The sequence below is a fragment of the Talpa europaea genome, assembly GCF_964194135.1.
Source record: "Talpa europaea genome assembly, chromosome: X".
Classification (NCBI taxonomy): Eukaryota; Metazoa; Chordata; class Mammalia; order Eulipotyphla; family Talpidae; genus Talpa; species Talpa europaea.
The window spans coordinates 81726599-81747585 of NC_140081.1; the positions used below are offsets into that span (position 1 = coordinate 81726599).

Here is a 20987-nt window from a genome sequence, read left to right on the forward strand (position 1 = left end):
TACGCTCATTGGAAGTAAAACTGCACTACTTTAGAGTTCACCATTCAGATGAATGCACATCCACTTTCCCACTCTCAAGGGTTAACAGCAGCTCATGAGGTGTTACTCAAAACCAGTACATCCTGATCATGAACACAGGGGAAAAACTAGTAGGTGACCAGCAAAGGTCTCAGAACAGCCCAAATAGATGTCTGAACTTTGATGCCCTAACTCTTGGAACCCTCTCCATAAGGGGTTCACGTGAAGCTGATTTAATTCATACTTAACATAATAATGATAAACCAACATGGAGAAAGGGATGAGTTTTTTGTTTAAAGTTTGTAGCTGATTAGATGAAGGAAAAAAGCTGCTATATGAAGAGATATTGAGCGAAACCAGAAGTGACCATAGATTGCACAGGACAAAGTAAAACGTGGGTGGAACAACTGAAAAACCACCACTTAGAGTAGAGGCAAAGACCTATATTCCTTAGTAAACCATGAAAACCTGAAAAAGTAGCATGTCATAGTACAGCACAATAATTAATGATTGGAATTATGCCTGTAAGCAAGCAATGTCGAGATTATGTTGAGCATGCGCCTTAAAAGGCAGGTAAGTTCACATGCACTGGCACGGGTGTGCGCGCGCACACACACACACACACACACACACACACACAAGCCCCATTAGTATCCACAATGGCCAAGCTGAAATTGTGAAATGTGTTGATTCTTAAAAAGATGAAGTATATGATATGATCATATAATAATAATGATAACAAAATAATGACACCTTCGAAGTGACTGCTGTGTGCAGACAGCATATGAAGCACTTTACCTGCATCACTTCATTTAATTCTGTCACTCCCTAAGAGGTAGATTTTAGTATCACTCTCCTTTACAGTAGAAACTCAGAGGTGAAACTCAGAGGGGGAGGCAACCAACCTCAGGCCACAGAGGGAGACAGATGCCATTACAACTCAGGCTGGTTCTTTGGCTATACTTTCCAGTGTTCCAGAAAATCCAGTTTTCCAGTGTTCCAGTTTTGAGAATCACTCTTTTTTGGAGGGTCCAGATAGCTAATATTTTACTGTATTTTTGTTTTCCAAAGTTTTCTTTACCAAATATCTTGATTTATAAGCAGAAAAATTAATAACTTAAAATCAGTTATGGTGGAGGATTATTGGGGCTTTGGTGGTGGGCTGGTGTCATAACACATTTGTATGGGGTGAACCTATACCCCTAAAACACAGACAGCATTGTAAATCGCCACAACAAACATAATTTAAAAAATAAAAACTAAAAGTGAGATAGGATATGATATGTTTATAAACATATAATCAGAATATAAAAGTGATAGTAAAAATCAGAACAAAAAAAGTACCAAAATTTCGGGCAAGACTCTATATACAATAGTTACTATTTCCAAATAAATAGCCAAGCAACAAAGAGATGTTTTGAAGAAAATTTAAAATAAAAATGATCAATTAAGATCTGGTTATCCTACGTTTCCCCACTCATTTTGGAGAAATTTAGCATGAGATTAGACCAATGGAGCATAAGGGATACAGGGGACTTGAGGGGAGACTACAAAGCCAGCTGGCTATGATAGAGGATTTAAGAAAATGTGTTCTTCACACACACAGGCATCGTGTGCCCTGGGGGAAACAGGTGGGGTGGTGAGATGTAAATATATGCAGTTATCTGCATCAGAAGCGCGCCCAAGGGTGGACTATCACGTGCACACACAAAGGAAAATGTACAGTGAAACCATTCACTCATGCAACTCCTTCCACATAAATCAGTGGTCTTTACTCATCTTTTGTCTCAAGCCCACCCGTTCAAGAGCCAACTACAAATGTACTTCCACTGTGAAGTGCTCCACGATGCCCAAGGTTGAAGGAAACGCTTCCCCCATTTATACTCCCATAGACATTTTTTTTCCTTTTAAAGCATTTACCACAGCACTAGTGATATGCTATTTTATGCTACTTTATTATTAAAACTATTCCTGTATGTGCTTTACTCTCCCCCTCAATATCATCGTGAGCTCCTTGAAGTCAGGGGACTCTTTCATTTCTGTAGTTCCTACAAATCCTAGCACAGTGCCTGCCACATACAAGGCTCAAGGGAAATGCTGGCTCAGTCGCACTGGCTTAAGAGAGTGCATTAGCGCCTAGCTTACCTGCAGGAGCATTTGTTCTCTTTCTTTTCTTGCTTGACTCCCCTCCATTTTCACTGAGGCCTTCTGTGACCAAAGGGCCACTGGCACTACCAAATTGCAGGGGCTCGTTGTTGTTGGCAGGGTCAAAGGGCAGCTGGTTCAATCCTAAAGAAGAAAAAGAAAGCCAAAGTCCAGACTCCATTAAGGACTGGGATGTCTCCAGATTTTATCTGAGCCAGAGGAAAACTCTTTAAATCTTCAAAGTCTAGGACTAATACATGAATTGCTTAAAGCCAGTTGCCCTCTGTAATATTTACAGATCTTGTTGAAAAATACAGAATTGAAATATAGGCCCTTAAAAGGTTGTGACGCTGTCATTTGCAAGATCCCCCCTGCGACTGGGAAATTAATATTTTGGTCATAAGCTATCAATTGTCTTCTATTCTTCCCTTAAAGAGATAGGATCCTCTTTGAACATGGCTATGACTGGACTCAATCTGCCTTTGAAAATGTTGGCCATATATTCCTTAGGTTTTCTCCTGACATTTTCCCATCCTTTCACTATAAGGTTTGTTTCATTGATGCAGATATAATCATTGTACTATCCTGGTGCCACAGCCACTTTGGTTGATAATATAGAGGATTCTAGAAAAGAAAACTATAGGTCCACAGCAAATGAGGAAAGAGGACAAAGACACAGAAACTGCAAGGGGGTTATTTATTTATTTATGTTATTTCGTCTGTTTACCTTAAAGCAAAACAAACCCTAAAAAATCTGACTGCAGAATTAAGGCTACCAGAGGGGGAGGGAGAGAGAGGAGGGTAGAGTGTTGTGGGAGCCCACTGAACTATTGCAGAGGACTGTGGGTGCCATGGTGTGGTGACATCCATGTGAAGAAGTGTGATTCTACACCTCTGAGTCATACACAGTGTTTTAAAAGTTAGCTCAATTAAAAAAAATAATAAAAAGGGGGTGTTATTTAGTAGGTAGAGTGATGGGGGTTATGGCCCAGGTTTGGGTAGTGCTAATCCTTTCCTCTTCAAATGATTTCAGAAACATGGTCACTTTACTAGTCACTGCTCCACCAAATAAAATGGCTAAAGGCATTTTCTACTCTCCAAGTCTTACACAGGTCAGTCAGGGACCAGCAGAGATGGTTTCTTAACTCCTCAGCAGCACCTGGGATTTCAAGTGTTTCAATTAAAACTTCATGAAATGTGGAATCAGAAGGTTTGTTAAAGTCCAAAGTTAGGTGACTCGCCTAAGCCTTTTATCTACTGGTTCTCTAATCCTATCAAAAGAGAAATCAGGTTGGCCTCTCAGGGCTCATTCTTTAACCCTCAATTTTTCCAGGGCCTGCAGCTATAGAATTCTTGAGGCAGTGTTGTGAGATGTCAATAAAAGGCTTGGAATCCAGTCAGCTAAAGGTCAATCAAGTTTCAGTACAATGCATGCTAAGGCTCTAACAAAATGACGTTTTACAATATTGTTTTTAATAAAAAGCATCCCTAGGCTAATGTTTTCAGCCTGCATAACTAGTGCCATTTCTTCAGCAATCAGACTCCATTTGGAACACTTCCATTAAATGTCTTCTGGGACTTGTCAAACATTCCTTCCTTGCATCAACTGAGTAGCTAAGTGAAAGGATGAAAACTTGCTTGTGTATCTTGAGTCCACCACTCACTGCATCATATGCATGTCCTATTAAATCCGTGCCATGACTAGAACTAAAGATACGAACACCCAGTGCAGTGTATTAGGAAATATGCAGGTCATGACCAAGATGATTTTCACAGACTAGATTTGCATATCATTTTCAAAGGAAGACCGTTCTGGCACTTGAATGCTCCCAGAGAGTCAAATATTAGTACACTACCCAAAACTTTCTTGGCATTTCTTTCTGCAGTTTCATACTGCTCAAAATGAGTTCCATGGGAGATAGAATGGTATGATGGAAGCAGTAGTGCTTCTGAGCCTGACAGATTAGGACTCAAATATTGGTTCCCTGTCCTTTACTAGGTGAGTAGCTTTGGGTAATTCATGCAATCTCCCCTAATTTTACTTTCATCATGTGTAAAGGGGAATGATAACATTTCACAAGGTTGTTGCAAAGGTAAGCAAATATATAAAATTATGATTATCTTATTAATTTAAGTGAATCATAAGTCATGTATAGTGCTACAAACTAATGACATCACAATATTTTTATATAAATAAATAAAAAGAATATTCATTGGCATGGAAAAATAATCACTATAGTGCAAACTTCAAGAGCAGGTTATAAATGAGCATATGTACTATTACTCTGTTTAAATATGTATGTGTACATACATACAGTCTTAGAATAAATAAGAGATTAGATTGGAATAGAAAAAAATTAAACAAAAAACACAACCTAACTTCTCCCCCCGCAAGTTTGTAAGTTTTTCTAAGGAGGATCTCATCTTTTTCTCCCTCTCCCTTTCTCTTCTCCCTTTTGCTTCAGCTGCTTCCTCCTTCTCCCTCGGCCTCTGACTATTCCTGTCCCTCTCTCTCTCCCTCTCCCTGTCTTCCCCTGCTCTGTTCTACAACTATATCCCCTGTACCCATCACCATGTTTGATGCCTGGAACAGAGTGGGCCTTGGTTGAATGAATAAATTAATACTCAATAGGGTAGGAGTATGTGACTCATTCTAGGAACTTACTCACTTACAGTAAAAACTTGACAGATGATAATGAAGAGCTAATGCCACAACTTAAAAGTTCTGATGCTGATTATATCAACATTTCTTAGAATAATCAAGTTTTAAATGCATTTCCATCATTTGAGTACTATAGTGCAAGATGGTGAAATCTTGATCAAATGGAATGCTCAGGGATTTAGGAGGTTCTGATTAACGATGGTTAATCAGAAAAAAATGTACTTATTTTGTTTTGCACTTGGTAATTTTACAGAATAATATGTTAGTCCACATCACTGCCTTTTAAAGTAGAAGATTGGATTTTACAGAGCTCCTGATCTATAAAAGGAGACTGATAACAGCACCTAACTCACTGGACTGTTAAAAAAATTAAATGAGATGATGTACGTAGAACACACTGCATCACATCTGGCATAGAGCAGATGCTCAATAAATATTAACTGCTACTATTATAACTTTGGGTTTCTATTTTTAATTTCTGAATTGTTAATGTACAACGCGAGGAGACTGGTCTGAATTTGCCCTGATCCATGAATATACCTTGCTTTCCCCATTGAACCTTTTCATTGCTATTTATACCTTCTTCTAAAAGTTGAAGGAGTTTAGGGGGAAAAATCTGATGAACTAAAGGCATTTAGTAATAGACATTTGACTATAATTGAGCTTGCCTTTTGTTTAGTCCCAGATGATAACTTCAGGGATTTAGGTATTTTGTTCTTCACACTAATGTACAGATTTCTGTTTGGCACTGAATTAAGAGTGAGATTTGAGTACTTTCTATGTAGCCTCCTCATATATGATCAACATATGTGAAAATCCTGATAATTCAGGGCACCATCTCACGCCTTCTTTCTTATAGGGAAAGATCTCCTATCAACAAGAGAGATATCACGCTGTGTAAGCTGATTCACTGAATACAAATCCACATTTTATATTATATCCAGGACACAATGCAGTCTCTAAAGATTTGTGGTTTGAAAGCAAGGGTTATAGAAATAGCAAAATCCTAAGACACAGTGGTGATGCCTAGCTACTTTTATTGTATTGTTTTATTCCTACTGTTAGCCAGCAGTAAATAAGCCAATAAATCAATAAATACTTATAGGATCTTTTTCTGTGTCATGTATTTGTGATCCATGCCTGATGTTATTTTAAGTAAAACAGCCCTATTTAAACAATTTCAATGTTAAAAAGAAATCCCCACACCTTTAAATTCAATAATTCTTGTTGCTGAAATTTCAATTATGACTTAAGTATAAACCATGAGCAATTACTGTATTGTAATTCTCACCCAAACTGCAGAATTTATTTTTAAATCCCTTATGGAAGCATTTTCTACCAACTTTCAACTGGACATGATGAAACTGGGGAATATTAAATTAGGAATAATCTTTTGAAGCTATCCTAGTTCATCCTTCTTTGCAGTTTGGGACCTCATCTATAGAATTCCTGACCTAAATCTGGAGAGCGGGAGCTCTTCTTAGTCTGGGGACCATTCCTATTTATGCTCCCGGGGATTCGGCTGACCTTCCTTACCTTTTCAAAAACTACCACTTATTCTATTAGGGTTCCTTTTATGTCCCCCAAACAAAGCAAGATGCATTTTGTGTAATCGTCAACTTTCTTATTGTCCCTAAAATGAGCCTACATGAGAAATCTAACTTTGGAAGGGTTCTACTGACAATCACTGTAAGAAAACAAATGAGGGAGTCACAGATAACTAATGGAGCAAAATTAGAAATTTCCCGAAGTCATATATTTCCCGTAGTCCTTGCCCTTTCATTCCGGAGGATAAATTTAATAACACTTGAACTTTGCTCATTCATTCCTCCTCACATCGCGTCTGCTCACCGCCTAACCCCACAAAATGAACAGCTTGTTAATGGAAAGCACAAATTGATAAAATAAAAGGAAATAGGTACTAGACCTTAATGAGAGATTTCTGCTATCTCTGTGTCTTATATTCACAATTTAGAACATCTGCATGGCAATGGAATCTCATGTAAAATCGGGTCAACTTGTTTAGACAGCTGACCAGCTTTTATTTTGTGTTGTGTCAAACTATAGATAATCTGACTCCCTATCACACATGAGGCCCCTTTAGAAAGTATGCATGCAGGCGAAGGATGGGGGTGGCGTCGTTGGAGAATGACATTGCTTATCCAATGGAACCGGGAGATCAAGCATCTCAGGATGAAGTGTGGATCCTAGTGAATCTTCCGGTCTGCAGGTCAGGGCTTTCTATGCAATGATGTCTGCCACGCAGATGCAAATGGTTCCTGGGCTTTGAGGAAAACACTGAAGAATTTTCATGATGCTTGTGAAAGAAGATCAATGATCTCTTTGTGCTCAACTGCTGTAGTAGTTACGGTCACAATTCACTTTACAGAGCTTTCCACTATCAGGTCAAATAAGGACTAACCTTCATGATGCAATCTAACACTTTTAATGATTGCTCCAGGATAAAGGACCAAAAGGTGACCCGGTGGGGCCCTGCTAGTTCTTATTTGCAGCTGTGGCCCACAGACTTAGGTGGTACAGAAACACATTATCTTCCCTGGATTAGTTTCCTTTATAAGAAAATGGTTACATCCTGAGAAACCTGATAAATTCAATTCAAGGCAGCAATCTCCAGACAGACAGTTGCGTTGAAAAATAGAATATATGAGTTTTTGGCAACAGGAACATTGTAGCTAATTTGTGTATATAACAAATTTGCATGACAAGTCTTATTTTCTAATTGTTGAAAATCAGATCTGGGACGCCGTGGTGAGGGAAAGGAGAGGGTCTCCAAATTAGTTTTTAATCCAAAACATTTGAATTAAATAAGTGGTTAGGATAATGACCAGGCCCCCTTAATGCGCAGGCAGGAGCTTTTGTATGATTTATCCATCTTGGGGAGCGCTCCCCCAGCTCCTTCCCCGGTCCAGGTCTGAAACCTCTGACACCACATTTTCAGCTCTCACCATCCAACTGCTCCACCGGCTACTTCTGAAGGAATATTTACAATGTGTAAAAGAGTTAGACTGCAATATCACTCCCCAGCCACAGGGCTTAGTAGCCAAAACCAATGAACATTTCTCAGTTGCAGGTCTTAGCTGATGTCAAACGAATGAAACCTACTTTGTCAATTTTGTGAGTCCAACGTTCTCTGTAACTGGTTTGGCTGAAGCAGGGCGATTGTAAAAGATAAATGGGTGAGGGAAAGCAAGTGAAGAAAGAAAAGGGGCAAAGTCCTCTCCTGCTCAAAAGAGAGAAAACAATGAGTGCATTTGTCCCATCCCCCTTTTCAAAGCCTGATACTGCTCACAGGCAGATTTTTATTGACAGTGATCTTTCAGAGACTTTTAGTGACTCCCCAATCTACCCTGTCCTTTGCGAGCCTTGCTTCCTACTATGCCCCAGCCTGTGCTCTACCCTAACATTTCTTGAACCACGGGTTTCCCTGAGGATCTTGTGAAAAATGCAGATTTTGGCTCAGTAAGTCTGGGTTGTGGTCTGCTTTTCTACCAAGTTCCCTGAAGATGCTGATACACAGATGTGAGTAGACGAGTATGACACTAACAAAATGGGACTACCTACCACTTAAAATTCATTCCAGTACTTTCCGAACTCCACATCTTTGGGTCATGCTGCTGCTCCCCCACCTTCTTCTCGATTTCCAGCCTTCAAAAACACTGCCCTTCCTTTAGAGTTGATCTCAGATGCTATTTCCTTCATGATGCCTTTCCACATCCACCTCCACCCAACACAAAACGTATGCACGAGAGAGTACATCCACAAGCGAAGGGCCATTCACTGCCTGCTCAGAATGTGCCTGCTTTACATAGATTACTATTCTACATTCTAGTTACTATTCCCATCTTGCAACATGTTTTAAGTAAATTTCCCAAGGTCACATAGCTAGCAAGCAGTAGAACAAGGAACTTGGGCTTTTAAAATTCTAAACCACTATTCTGACCCTCCTCAGATCTTAATCCATACACTTTCCCTGTGCCTTTTAGAACATGTTGTATGTTATAGTTCTTTGGAAATCTGTCTGTCTTACTTTCCCTTCCCTCTTGCCTTACCTCACCACCACGTTTAAACACTTTGAGGACACGCTTTACGTGCGTCCATCTCAATCCTATTTTACTCTCCCCCATGCCCAGCATGGTGCCCCACACACTATTATCAGCACTCCAAAATGTGTACTGAACTCAACTCAGCGTCAGCTTTGGGCACAATAGCTATGTTTCCCACTCTAGATGGCAACTAGTCCGCTGCTGGGGCTGATATGAATGGAGGAAGAAATGTTTTGGGGTTCCTTCAGCATTCCTGGTATCCTGTCCATCCTAGGATCCCAGAAGACTTCTCAGGGTGGAGCGGAAGACTATGATCCATTCTGCATAACTTCATTGTCCCCCAAGAAGCAAAAGAGTCCTTCCAACAAGACTCTTACATGAGAAAACACTATAGAGGCAACCCCTATCCAGGGAATTTCTCTTACTAATTCTGTGTACACCAGATTACAGACTCCCGCTTTACAACTACAGTCAAGAAAAGGCCATGCCTCAACACGTGCTGTCCCATCCAGTCACCAGCAGCCACAGGCAGCCATTTAAATCCAAGTTCAAAGAAAGTAAAATGAAATAAAATGAAAAGGTCAGCTCTTCAGTCTTCAGTCACAGCATTAGTCACATTTCAAGAGCCCAACAGTGACATGCGGCTGGTGGCTGCCGCCTCGCATGGGGCAAAAAATTTTACTGGTCAGCGCTACTCTGGAGTCAGACTGGATTTCCAACTGCATCTGGTACTCATAAGGTATATAAGACAAGTCACTTCCTCTCTCTAAAATGGTTTCTATGCTGTAAAATGGAGATGGTCATGCCTGCCTTACAGGGAAGTGAGGAGAATTAAGTGCTAGAATACATTCAGGGTCTAGAACATATTAGACACTAAATAAGGATTAGTGCCCTTCTAAACCAATTGAGGATTTATAGATATTTGTCTCAGAATAGAATATGAAAGTTTGACTAGGTTTGATTTTAGGTCCCCAGATTCCATCCTATTTATGACTTGGAAGATGTGAGCTTTGCATTCAGTCTATAACCCTTTCTTGCAGTTAATACACAGACATCAAGGTAAATCATTAATAAATAAAGCTGGCAGTAGTCCGTGATTGTTCTTTGCTTGCACTATTTTGGGGAGACCGTATTTGTCACCACCTTGAACTTTCCAACAAGAAAGAACCACATTTCCCCCTTACAACTGAAATGCCTCCTCCCAACACTTTAATCGTGCTCACGTTCAGACGGGTGCTATGTTATTAGAACACTGCTAACTGTGACGCTAAAGCTGGAACATAGAAGGACCATTTCTCTCGAAATTCTTATTTTCCTACACTCAGAATGTTCTCTGTGCTTTTCCTGTGAGGCTGACATCTCCCAGGCCTGGTAAAGGTGAATTATTTGAGAAAAGTCTGAACTAAATCTGTTAAGGTGTTTCAGTTCCGTGAGCAGGAAAGCAAAATACTTATTTCCAACTTCGAGAAGAAGAACTCTTCAGGGTTCTTTTCCCCTGTACAATTTAAGGCTTGGGGAGCACAGCAAAGAATCACATTCTTCCATGAAAATAAAGTTCAAAAAATTGTTGATTTGATAGAACAGTTCAAAGAAACAGATGGCAGACGGGTGATCTATCATTTTCCTTAGGATAAAGTCTGGCAGTCTTCAGAGGAAATGAGAAGAGAAAGTCTTACTTTCCTGTAGTTTAGCCTTAGGAACAGTTACATCAACTACCTTTCTCTCTACATCTTTGGGGTTAGGAGATTAGAAAGATGGTGATTCATCAGAGCCTGCTCTGAGCTGGCTCTAGGCATGCTGCAATTCCTGTTGACAGATTTTCCACCTGTATGAGAGGCACAAGGCAGGTTCCTAACACACTGACCATTAGATTATCTGTTTCATATTTACCTGAGATTGTCCCCAGAGGTAGTGTTATGGGTGTCTGTCTAAATAAAATAAATAATTGCAGATTTCCGTGCCTGAGGACAGAGAGTTATTCTGCTATTGAAATTGGAGTCTATCTTGTCAGATCTGTAATGAGATCTTCCCTTCAGGCTGATTGATTTCATAAAGCTGAGGTCATTCTCAAAAGCAAGCATAGTTCTCCCTGAAGAAACCACTCTACTGGTTTTGAAAACTAACTAGTCAGCTGGATCTGATTAGGAGCCTAGGTTGAGCCAGCCCTTTAAGTAGGAACAGTTACTACAGGATACACCAATTCCCACTAGTAGATTCTTAAGACTCCAATAAATAAGTTGTAAGCAAGACTCAGCAAAATAATTTCACTGCAAGTGAGTGAAAATTGAAGTAGCAGTTAGATAAATCTGCATTTCAGTGTAGGAAGCTTTGAAGAGGAGAGTGAGAACAGAAACTCCTTTGGAGTTTGAGAGTTAATCTTATCAATGAATGCTAAAAGGATATTGGTATACTTTAAGACTGATGGACTACATGAATACCATTTTTTTCTGATTTCTTTTTTTTTTAAAGATTTATTTATGCATACAAGAGCTGGGGTACAGGCCAGAGATGTGGGGGGTGAGAAGATTCACCAGAGACAGAGCGGGGAGCAGAACAGGCAGACAGTGAAATACACTGCTGAGGGGAGCAGCGGGCGAGTCAGGAGAGGTCTGCTGTGCCATGTGGGATTCTTCCTGGCCAGCCGGGGATCGAACTCATGCTACAGAGGCTGCAGATTGCTTCATAGTGTGGTGCTTAACCCCTTGTGCCACCAGGAAGGCCCATGAATACCATTTATATCTTTGGTTTTCCAAAATGTACACACTAATTTCCCTAGACTTTCTTTCTTCATTCATTCAGCCTTCATTAACTATTTATCCAATCACTATGCTACAATTTTAATTACCTCCTAATTAACCAATGATGAGTTTGTGATTTAGCATTCCCTAAAGATAGAACTACATAAATACAGTAAATCTTCATTTACATGTTCAAAATTTGTATCCTCCCTCCTTTCCCCCACGACATTAATTTTGCTATACTGTATCATTAATGTTCTGGAGTTATGCTTTCTGCATTCCTAATCTTGGATCCCCATTTGGGCTCATTTTTCAAGAATGTATGATAAACAACCCTGCTGTTGGCTGTGAAATTAAACACACGGGAGAAAACAGAGATTCCGGTAATATGATAATGCATCTTTATAGATTTATACCTCCCCCTATAACAATTCCACCTTAGGAGTATCAATACAGGGTGTTCACAAGTGATGAATTCCTTTAGAGATATTCCTGAGCTGAAGTTAAATCTACCACAAAGAAAACCAGAATCTACTCTTTGAGAAGACAACATGACTGTAATGGGAAAAGGCTGCAAAGAAATAAATAAAACTAATCTGTGTTTGAAACAAGACTTACTATTGTTGTTGTATAAAAGAATAAACAGGATCTTAATTTTGCTTCAGCCTAGAGTCTAACTGAGGTATTCAATATGTATTGGAATGAATGGATCAATTAATTAACATTGACAGACAGTCTCTCTCCTTAGTCATCCAATTAATTCAAATATTTCTGTGTGCCTGGCAGTCTGCTAGGCAGGCCCTAGGACATCCGGACTGAGTAAGACACTTTTTTCCCTCCAGCAGGTCACAACCAAAAAGACAAGCAGATAATACACAGAAAATCTGACTCAAATTATTCTATCAGCTTCCTCTCTTGCCACTTCCCCCAAGTACCCTATCCTTCACTCATAACGAACTTCTCAAATTCCTCAAACATGCTGTGCCTTTCCATATCTCTTCAATCTCCTTTTTAAAAATGTGTATTTATTATGGTAACAACACTTAACATGACATCTACTCTCTAATCAAACGTTTAAGTGTATGATACGGTATTGTTAACTATAGGCATGATGTTATAAAGCAGTTCTCTAGTACTCATTCATAGGGCACAAGTCAAACTTGATGTTTACTGATGAACAGTTTTTCACCCACTTCCAGCCCTCCATCATTGGTAACCACTGTTCTACTCTTTGGTACTATGAGTTTGACTATTTTAGATACCTCATCTAAGTCAATTATTTGTCCTTCTATGACTGGCTTATTTCACTTAGCATAATATCTTTAAGGTTCATCCATGTTCCTGGCTATGGCAGGAATTCTTTCTTTTTAATGTCCTAATAATATTCCATTGTATGTCTATACTATATGTTCTTTATCCGTCCATCTGTTGGATATTTGGGTTGTTTCCATATCTTGACTATTGTGAGTAGTGCTCCAATGAATACGGGGGTGCTAATATCTTTTAGAGATCCTGATTTTTAAGTTTTTTGGTTAGTTCCCACATGAGGGAATCCTATACAGTAACACATCACATAATGATGTTTTAATTAAAGGCCATAAATATGACTGTGATATTTATAGCCTAGACATGTAGTAGGCTAACCAACCTAGATTTGTGTAATTACACTCTATGATGTTCACACAATAACAAAATTGCCTAATGCAAGATTGTATTATATGATAGTTTTATTTCTAAGTTTTTGAGGTGCCACCATATGTTCTCCATAGCAGCTGCACCATTCTGCATTCCAACCAACAGTGTTCAAGGGTTCTAATTACTCCACATGGTCATCCATTCTTGCTATCTTTTCTTTTTTTAAAACAGTTATCCTCACAGGTATGAGGTGTTAGCTCATTGTACTTTTGGCCTATATTTCCCATATGATTAACGATTTGAGCAACTTTTCATATACTTGTTGGTCTTTTGCATATTGTCTTTGGAGAAACATCTATTCAAATCCTTAGCCAATTTTTTAATGATCAGTTTTGTTTTGTTCTGTGCTATTGAATTGTTTATATATTTTAGAATTGATATATTTTCTTCTATTCTGTAGGTTGCCTCTTCACTGTGTTGATTGTTTCTTTTGTTGTTGTTTCTTTTGCTATACAGTTTTTTAGCTTGATGTAGTAACACTTGCCTATTTTTACTTTCTTTGTCTGTGCTTTTGGTGTCGTATCATAAAACCACTGCCAAGGTCAATGTCACGACGCTTTTCCCTGAGATTTTCTTCTAGGAGTTTTACAGTTTCAGGTATTACATTTAAACTTTAATTCACTTTGTGCGGATTTTTATATATGATATAAGCTGTGGGTCCAAGTTCACTCTTTTGCATGTGGATATGCAGCTTTTCCAACACCATTTTGTTGAAGAGATAATCTTTTCCCCATTGTGCGTTCTTGGCATCCAGGTTGAAGACCAACTGGCAGTATGTGCATGGATTTATTTCTGGGCTTTTTATTCCATACTTCTGTACAAACCATTCCCTCTGCTTGAGCTACCATTTCCCCTGTTCTCAACCCAGAGAGCTTTTACTCAACCTTCGAAACCCTGATAAAATGTCACCTTTTCAGTGAATTTTTTCTAATCTCCACAGGCTCTCTCCACATGAGTACAGAGAGACATGGAGATTTTTGTTTTTTAATCAGAGCACTTATTGAAGTACCTCGGGGTTCATTCTGGATGTTTGTGGGTTTGTGTATGTTCTCAAGAGAGGGTTGTCAACATCTGATCTGTTCCTTGGAAAGTTAATTCTGCTGGCAGCATGGAGGATGCACGGGAGGTGAGAAGGCATCAGAGGCAGAGACTCACTTAGAATACCAGAGTGATACAGGGAACAGATGTCAGTACTGTCACCTCAGACAGTGGCAACAGATAGGAAGAAATGAATGGATTTCAGAGATATCCACAAAGCACGATCATCTGTATTTGGTGCTTGATTGGATCTGAGAGTTGAGGGAAAGAGGGGAGTCTGAGATGACTCCATTTAAAACTCACAGTCCTGAAAATCCTGCAAGGTTTATGAGCTTCACTAGGAGAAATAGCACAATCCATTGGAAGACTATCCACACAGCTATACTGCAAAGTAAAACCTCTTCCAATCTCTATTTACCATGACATAAAGCCTGCCAGGAAACACCAGCAAATGGTTTACACTTGACCTTTACTATGTACACTTAACAAAGCCTGTCAGAAGATATCAATTCATCCAGAAAACAGATAAAGTATAATAGTCTAAGAGGCAGGATAACATACTATTGGGCTAAAGAGGCAGAAAAACATTTCAATAACAGGTTTCTGATATGGTTTATTTTGTCTACAGCATTCACTGACAAAAGTGTCTTTAAAGGTCAGGAATACTTAATAGATTCTTTCCCTTTCTCCCTTCATACTTCTCCCCCTTTCTCCTGCTTCCAAACAACTCCTCAAAATGGTCTTATTAGAAAATCCTGAATTTTAATAGCAATTGTCTTTTGGTTATTATAGTATGTTGGATTAAGCTGACAATTCTCCTTTTAGCAATACTCAAAGAAAGCTTGGAAAAAATAATGCTACATTGTTTTTCTCCCCGCCAAAGAATACAGCAATGTAATTGTCTTCCGGAGAGGAAGCACTCCAATCATCTTTAACTTTAAAGTAAATTCATTTAAGGAAGATGCTTTGAGACAAACAACTGACAGAGCAAACAGGGGCTCCTAAGAGATGTTAAGTGATCGATTGAGTTGAAGAGAATGTCATAGCCGAATTCAATTCCAGGAAGGGTTTCAACATGAGTTTCTCTGCAACAAAACAGCACTGTAAGGGAGACCTAATCAAGCTACCTCATGGAAGAGAGGCCTTAAACATTGCACTGATTCTTTACACCTAAGAGTTCTAGGCAGTACAGAGGCAGCAAGCGTACAACCCAATTAATGTAATTAAACAGTAGAGGAAGCTGTTGTACTAAGTGAAGTCAGGGCGTGAAAGACGAAGGACTTTGCAAACTACCTTCAAGAAGAATCCAGGAGTGGAAAAGACCTAAACATCCTCTCAGTCCAACTGATATCACTGGGATCCTGGTGTTAATCTTGTTTGGAAAATCATTTCAACTTTCGCTCCCTCTCTAACTGAATCCATTTCCCTCTTTCATCGTGGTTGCTTTATTTGTGAATCCTCCCCACCCCGTACCTCTTCATTTTGGGGACATGCATCCCTGAGAACAGATTTTAATTGGTAAATTTACAGTCTTAATAAATTTTGAGGCTCAGAATTTCCTGGAAATTCTGACAGAGCAAACAGGGGCTGAAATTCGGACAGAGAAAACCCACCATCATGGGTTGACGGTAGAATAAAGAAAAAAATAGCAATGAGCTAAGATCCTGAATACCTTGGCCAGGCAGCCGGGCCTCCTGAGTGGATGCTCCAGGTGACCACATAGCAATAGTGCAGCACACCAATTCCATGTCAAGATCCTCCCTTTGGGCTTCTAAAACACACTTGATTTCTGATACACATGTGACTCAAATCTGTTCTGCTACAAAGTGAGCAGTGCCAGAAGTAGCTCACATTCTTTTTTCACCACTTGCTTCTTGCCTCAACCCAGTCCCTGACCTCACAGATTTGTTAGGAGTGACCCAGAAGAGATGGAGACTTCAAGGCAGTGAGTGTCACCTCTGGCTACACAGTGAAATCGCCTGGAGAACTTTAAAAAATACCAATGCCTGAGTCTCACTCCCAGAAATTTTAAGTTCATTGGTCACAATGAGGCCTGAGAATCAAGCTTTTATTTTACTATTTATTTTTAATTATTTTTATTGAAGTACCATTGGTTTACATGGCTGTTAGTATTTTGTCTCTGCATAGAGCAGGGAAGCATCTGGTATTTTAAAAGCTACTGGTTGCTTGTAATGTGCATCCAGAAACTGGAATCCACTGCTCCAAATGGAGCAAATGAATAGCCACTGCCCAAAGGGGTCTTTTTTTTTTTAAAGTTAAAGCTACATAACACTTAGAGAGTAAGTTTATTTACTCATTACCTACAATAAGCAGGTTGTGTAGTATAAATAGGTTAGACTTACACTTGTCCAGTTTATAATGTTTCTAGGGGAAAGATGGATAGATTGAGGGTTATTGGACAAAAGGGTTATTGGACAAAATTGTTAAGTCTTGGGGAAAATTTAGGCAAGTTATATTAATTCTATGATTATGTCCCTTTCCTTGCTGCAGGAGATACAAGCTAAAATATCAGGAATATTATATCTGTTTTCTTTTTTAAAAAATTATAATATTTTAGAATTACACAGTATCATATGGCATGTTTCACTATTTTTTCACACATGGTACATTTTCTTATCTCTACATACCACCCTGTTTTACTTCTTCTTTCCCAATTCTAATTCCTTTTATATCTTCTTAACCTAATTGCTCTAGCTAGGTTTTCCAGTACTATGCCGAATAGTAATGGTGAGAGTGCACATCCTTGTTTTGTACCAGATCTTAGTGGATTTTCACCATTGAGAACAATGTTAGCTGTGGGTTTGTCATATATGGCCATTATTATGTTGAAGTATGTTCCTTCAATCTCCAAGTTATGGAGAGTTTTTATCATAAATGGGATGTTGAGTTTTGTCATATGCTTTCTCTGTATCTGTTATATTTTTTCTTCCTGTATGTTGATGTGGTGAATTACACTGATTGATCTGCAAATGTGGAGCCATCCTTATGTCCCGGAATGAATCACACTTGGTCATGACATATGATCCTTTTCTATTTTCTTATTTCCAAAGAAAGATTCCAAACTGTCTTTAGAGACTGACCTCAAATCTCATAACCCTCAGGGTGGCAGGCCACCTACCCTTACCATCAAGTAGATCACTCATTACTTCACTTCATGTACCACTGTCATGAAGCATCTACACAACTACATTTAATAAAATCAGTCTTTAATGAGTTTTGCCTTTGTCACCTCTCATCTATTCCTCAATGATTCCATTGAACTTTAGGAAGAACCTGGTAAAATGCAAAGAATGTGCAAAACCACAGTTAAGTGTAGTGAGAGAGCAGGCCAGACAGACACAGGCTCTGGTCTCTGCTGTTCCATCAACCTTGGACAAGTCATTTTTCACAGAGGTTTCCTCATCTGAGAAATGAAAGGTAAAAACGATGCGATCTCTAAATTTGGTGTTTAAGATGCAACGACATTAACAAAGGTATTCGTGAAAGACATTAATAGAAACCTGATACACAACTCAGGAACAGGGATAAATAAAGGAGAGGAGGGAGACCTGGAAGAATGCCTTCCCAGTAGCACCAACACAAAACTTACTACACTGTCAGTAAGTGACTTTATAGTAGTACAGTTACAACACTGTCTCCCCCAAATCAAGTCATTTCCAACAGTGTTCCAAAAAAAATTTGCTTCTTAAGAATTTGGCTAATTATAAACCAGAACTTGTATAGAAGCACAGAGATGGCTTTTTCTTAATAAGATATTTAAAAACCAACATATCTTCTAAGAAACTTGCAATCAAAAACATTTAAAGCACAAGTTTGGAAATTCAGAATAAAAATTTAATGCTGAAATGCTAAAAGCATGTCCAGCATGTTAGGAATAACTTATCCTAATTGACCAAGGCTTTGCTCACATATGAGATATTTCAAAATGTAATGATGTAATGACAAAAATTCTTGTCTCTCTCTGCCAAAGTTATAGGGACTGCTATTAAATCCAAGCACGGTATTTATGTACACATAAGAGCAGGCAGCAATTACAATCTAGAGATATTTTAAATATAATCTTTTTATTTATTAGTATTGTTATACAGCAATGAGCATTCAGAAAAAAACTAATCAGTGTGCATTATGCAACAATCAGACAAAATACTCCTAATCCTCTGTCATTCTTTTTCCTTGGCCCCTGGGTACTCATTAAAGGTTAATTTATTTAAATCTCTCAAACATTCATTTCAATCTACTTTAATAAACTAATGAATCTTTGGAACTTTGCCTAATCAGCTTATGTTTTCTATTTTAATACATCTACAAAATGTCTTTTTTCTTAGCTCATTCTTAATAGTTGTCTTCCCTCTTGGAGATAGGATTGTGCTTCAGTAACAATCTGATTTGAGCATTTGGTGACACATTTACAACCTCATCCAACATACAGAAAATAGCTGTGGCTTGCTGAGTGCTCTTAAACATAGTTGTATTTTAGAGGATAGTGACTTGATTTATATATAGTAAGATAATAATCCTCTAAAATGAAATGGCATTTTACAGTTTAGTGGGACTGATGATTACATTAAAGCAAAGATTCCAGCAACTTTGGTGCTAGTCAAATGCGATGAGGGCCTATCAGTGAAACAACTCCATTCTAAACACTGCCAACCAGAGCAATGCATGGTATGTGCCATGTGGATTGGCAAATACAAGTGAGGTCTGGGGAAGTCTTTGAAAGAGTAGTACCATATAAAGGGAGTCTCAACTGAAACCTTATAATCTTTTCGACTGCCATGTTAGAATACTTTTCGTTTAATAACTTGGAGGTCTTTCATATTACCATCTTTAATTTCAATGTTGTTAGGTGGTAAGCAACATTCAGGGACTACACCCCAACCTCTATGCCAGAATGCCAGAAAGGAAAGTCTTGGAGCACGAGGACATTATGTCTAACATCTGGCCTCAGAAAAACTTACATTATTATAGAATCTTACATTCTACTAAGTGCCGTCAGAACATTCCTATAATTGGGTGAGAGTCAGTGGCCTTGGTTTGTAGATGAGAAAACTGCAGCTTATGGGAGCTTCAAGGATTGCTAAAGTAATAACATGAACATGTGGATGAACTGGAACCCAGATGATTTGATTAAAAATCTGTCCCCCTGTTCCTTGTGGCCACACCTGTGGAATGTATGTTGTTGGGATAAATATTTTTACTGAGGTATATGGTTCACCATCAATGAAAGAAAAAGCTTAAATATTACTTCCAAGATGTTTTTGTAGAATATAAATCAAAAAGATTTAAAATATTATGATAAATTATTCAACAAAAAGTATATCCTCATGATATTGGAGTGTAACTTCACTGGAAATCTTTAATGCTAAGTTTTGTTTCAATTTTACATACAAATTAATAATAATGAATGCATTCCCCACCCTTGGTCTGAATTTCAGTATTTACATTTCTAATGCTTGACTCTAAGTTACACTGCTAAAGGTTTTCAAGTTGTCACCTCTGTTTTTCCAAATAGTAACTCTATCGAATTACCTTTCAAAGTTCATTGTTCATTCATTACTCCTCAGTTCACCCATTCGTTCATCCAATTGTCCGGATGACATTTATGGAACGATTACTTTGAGCTAAACAGCAAGATAGATGTGGGCTCTGTCTGATATTCCTGCCTTATTTTCTTAGAGTAAGAACTCCTTGAAGATAGGTCTTGTCATTCTGCATAGAAGAATGCAAGTCTAATTGCAGAAAATCACTTAAATGTTTTTTTTTGACAGTGAGATTTCTGGCTCCCCCTGCCGCCCACATGGCCCTCCAGACATATGGGAGCAAGGAGAAGAAACAGCAGAGTCTGCTTTTCAAGTCTGACCTTTGGATAATGACTATGGTTCTCCCATCTGAGCTTGCTGCCTTTCTGCCTCACGGTCAACAAAATGATTTGGCTCAAAATGACAATATATCTGTTGCTGCTTCCCAGATATCTTCTGGAAAGTTACATTTTTTTTTTAATGCGTTCTTCTGCCCTTCAGCATAGTGGTGAACTGTGTCACCAAATATACTGTGTCATCTGACTCAGTGAGACGCTGGCGCCTATAGACAAGATGTAGATAAAGTTGAAAAGTTGCAAAAGCAGGAAAAAGCACTAACTGATATTATTAAATGGATGCTTGAATTTATTTTAACAATAATAATAACAATGAATAATCAGACACTGCTCTAACGGGGTGACCAGAGAAGGCATGATTTTACCATTAATTTATGGAACTTAAGTTCACAGAGGCCACATGACTCGACCAAGTTTCCTCAGCAATCCAGTGGCCGAGCTGGGTCTCCCAACTATGACTCCAGGGGTCAGGAGAGTTGTATTTGGAAGAATTCCATAGCAGTCATGAAAAGCTCATCAATGGCTCACTTTGCACTACTGCATAAGTTAATTATTTACAAATGATTTCCCAGAAGTAAGGAAACCAGCATGGTAAGCAGGCAATTCTGAATAAGAAACTTGTTTTAAGCAGACGGAGTCTTAATTGCAATCCTGCCAAACTGAACATTAATTAAGCCCAAAAAGGTAGACTTCAAATGAAAACAATGATACAAATATTTTCTGTTATTAGA

The 20987-nt window shown here is 38.6% G+C and overlaps 1 protein-coding gene across 1 annotated transcript in view; it reads right to left on the reverse strand.

The window, feature by feature from the left end:
- ENOX2 (ecto-NOX disulfide-thiol exchanger 2) overlaps positions 1 to 20987 on the reverse strand; it is a gene marked incomplete at both ends in the record, with an annotated part of 160644 nt that overhangs the window by 132123 nt on the left and 7534 nt on the right. Inside the window, one exon of the mRNA XM_084258256.1 lies at positions 2164 to 2307. The remainder of the gene's footprint in view (positions 1 to 2163; positions 2308 to 20987) is intronic.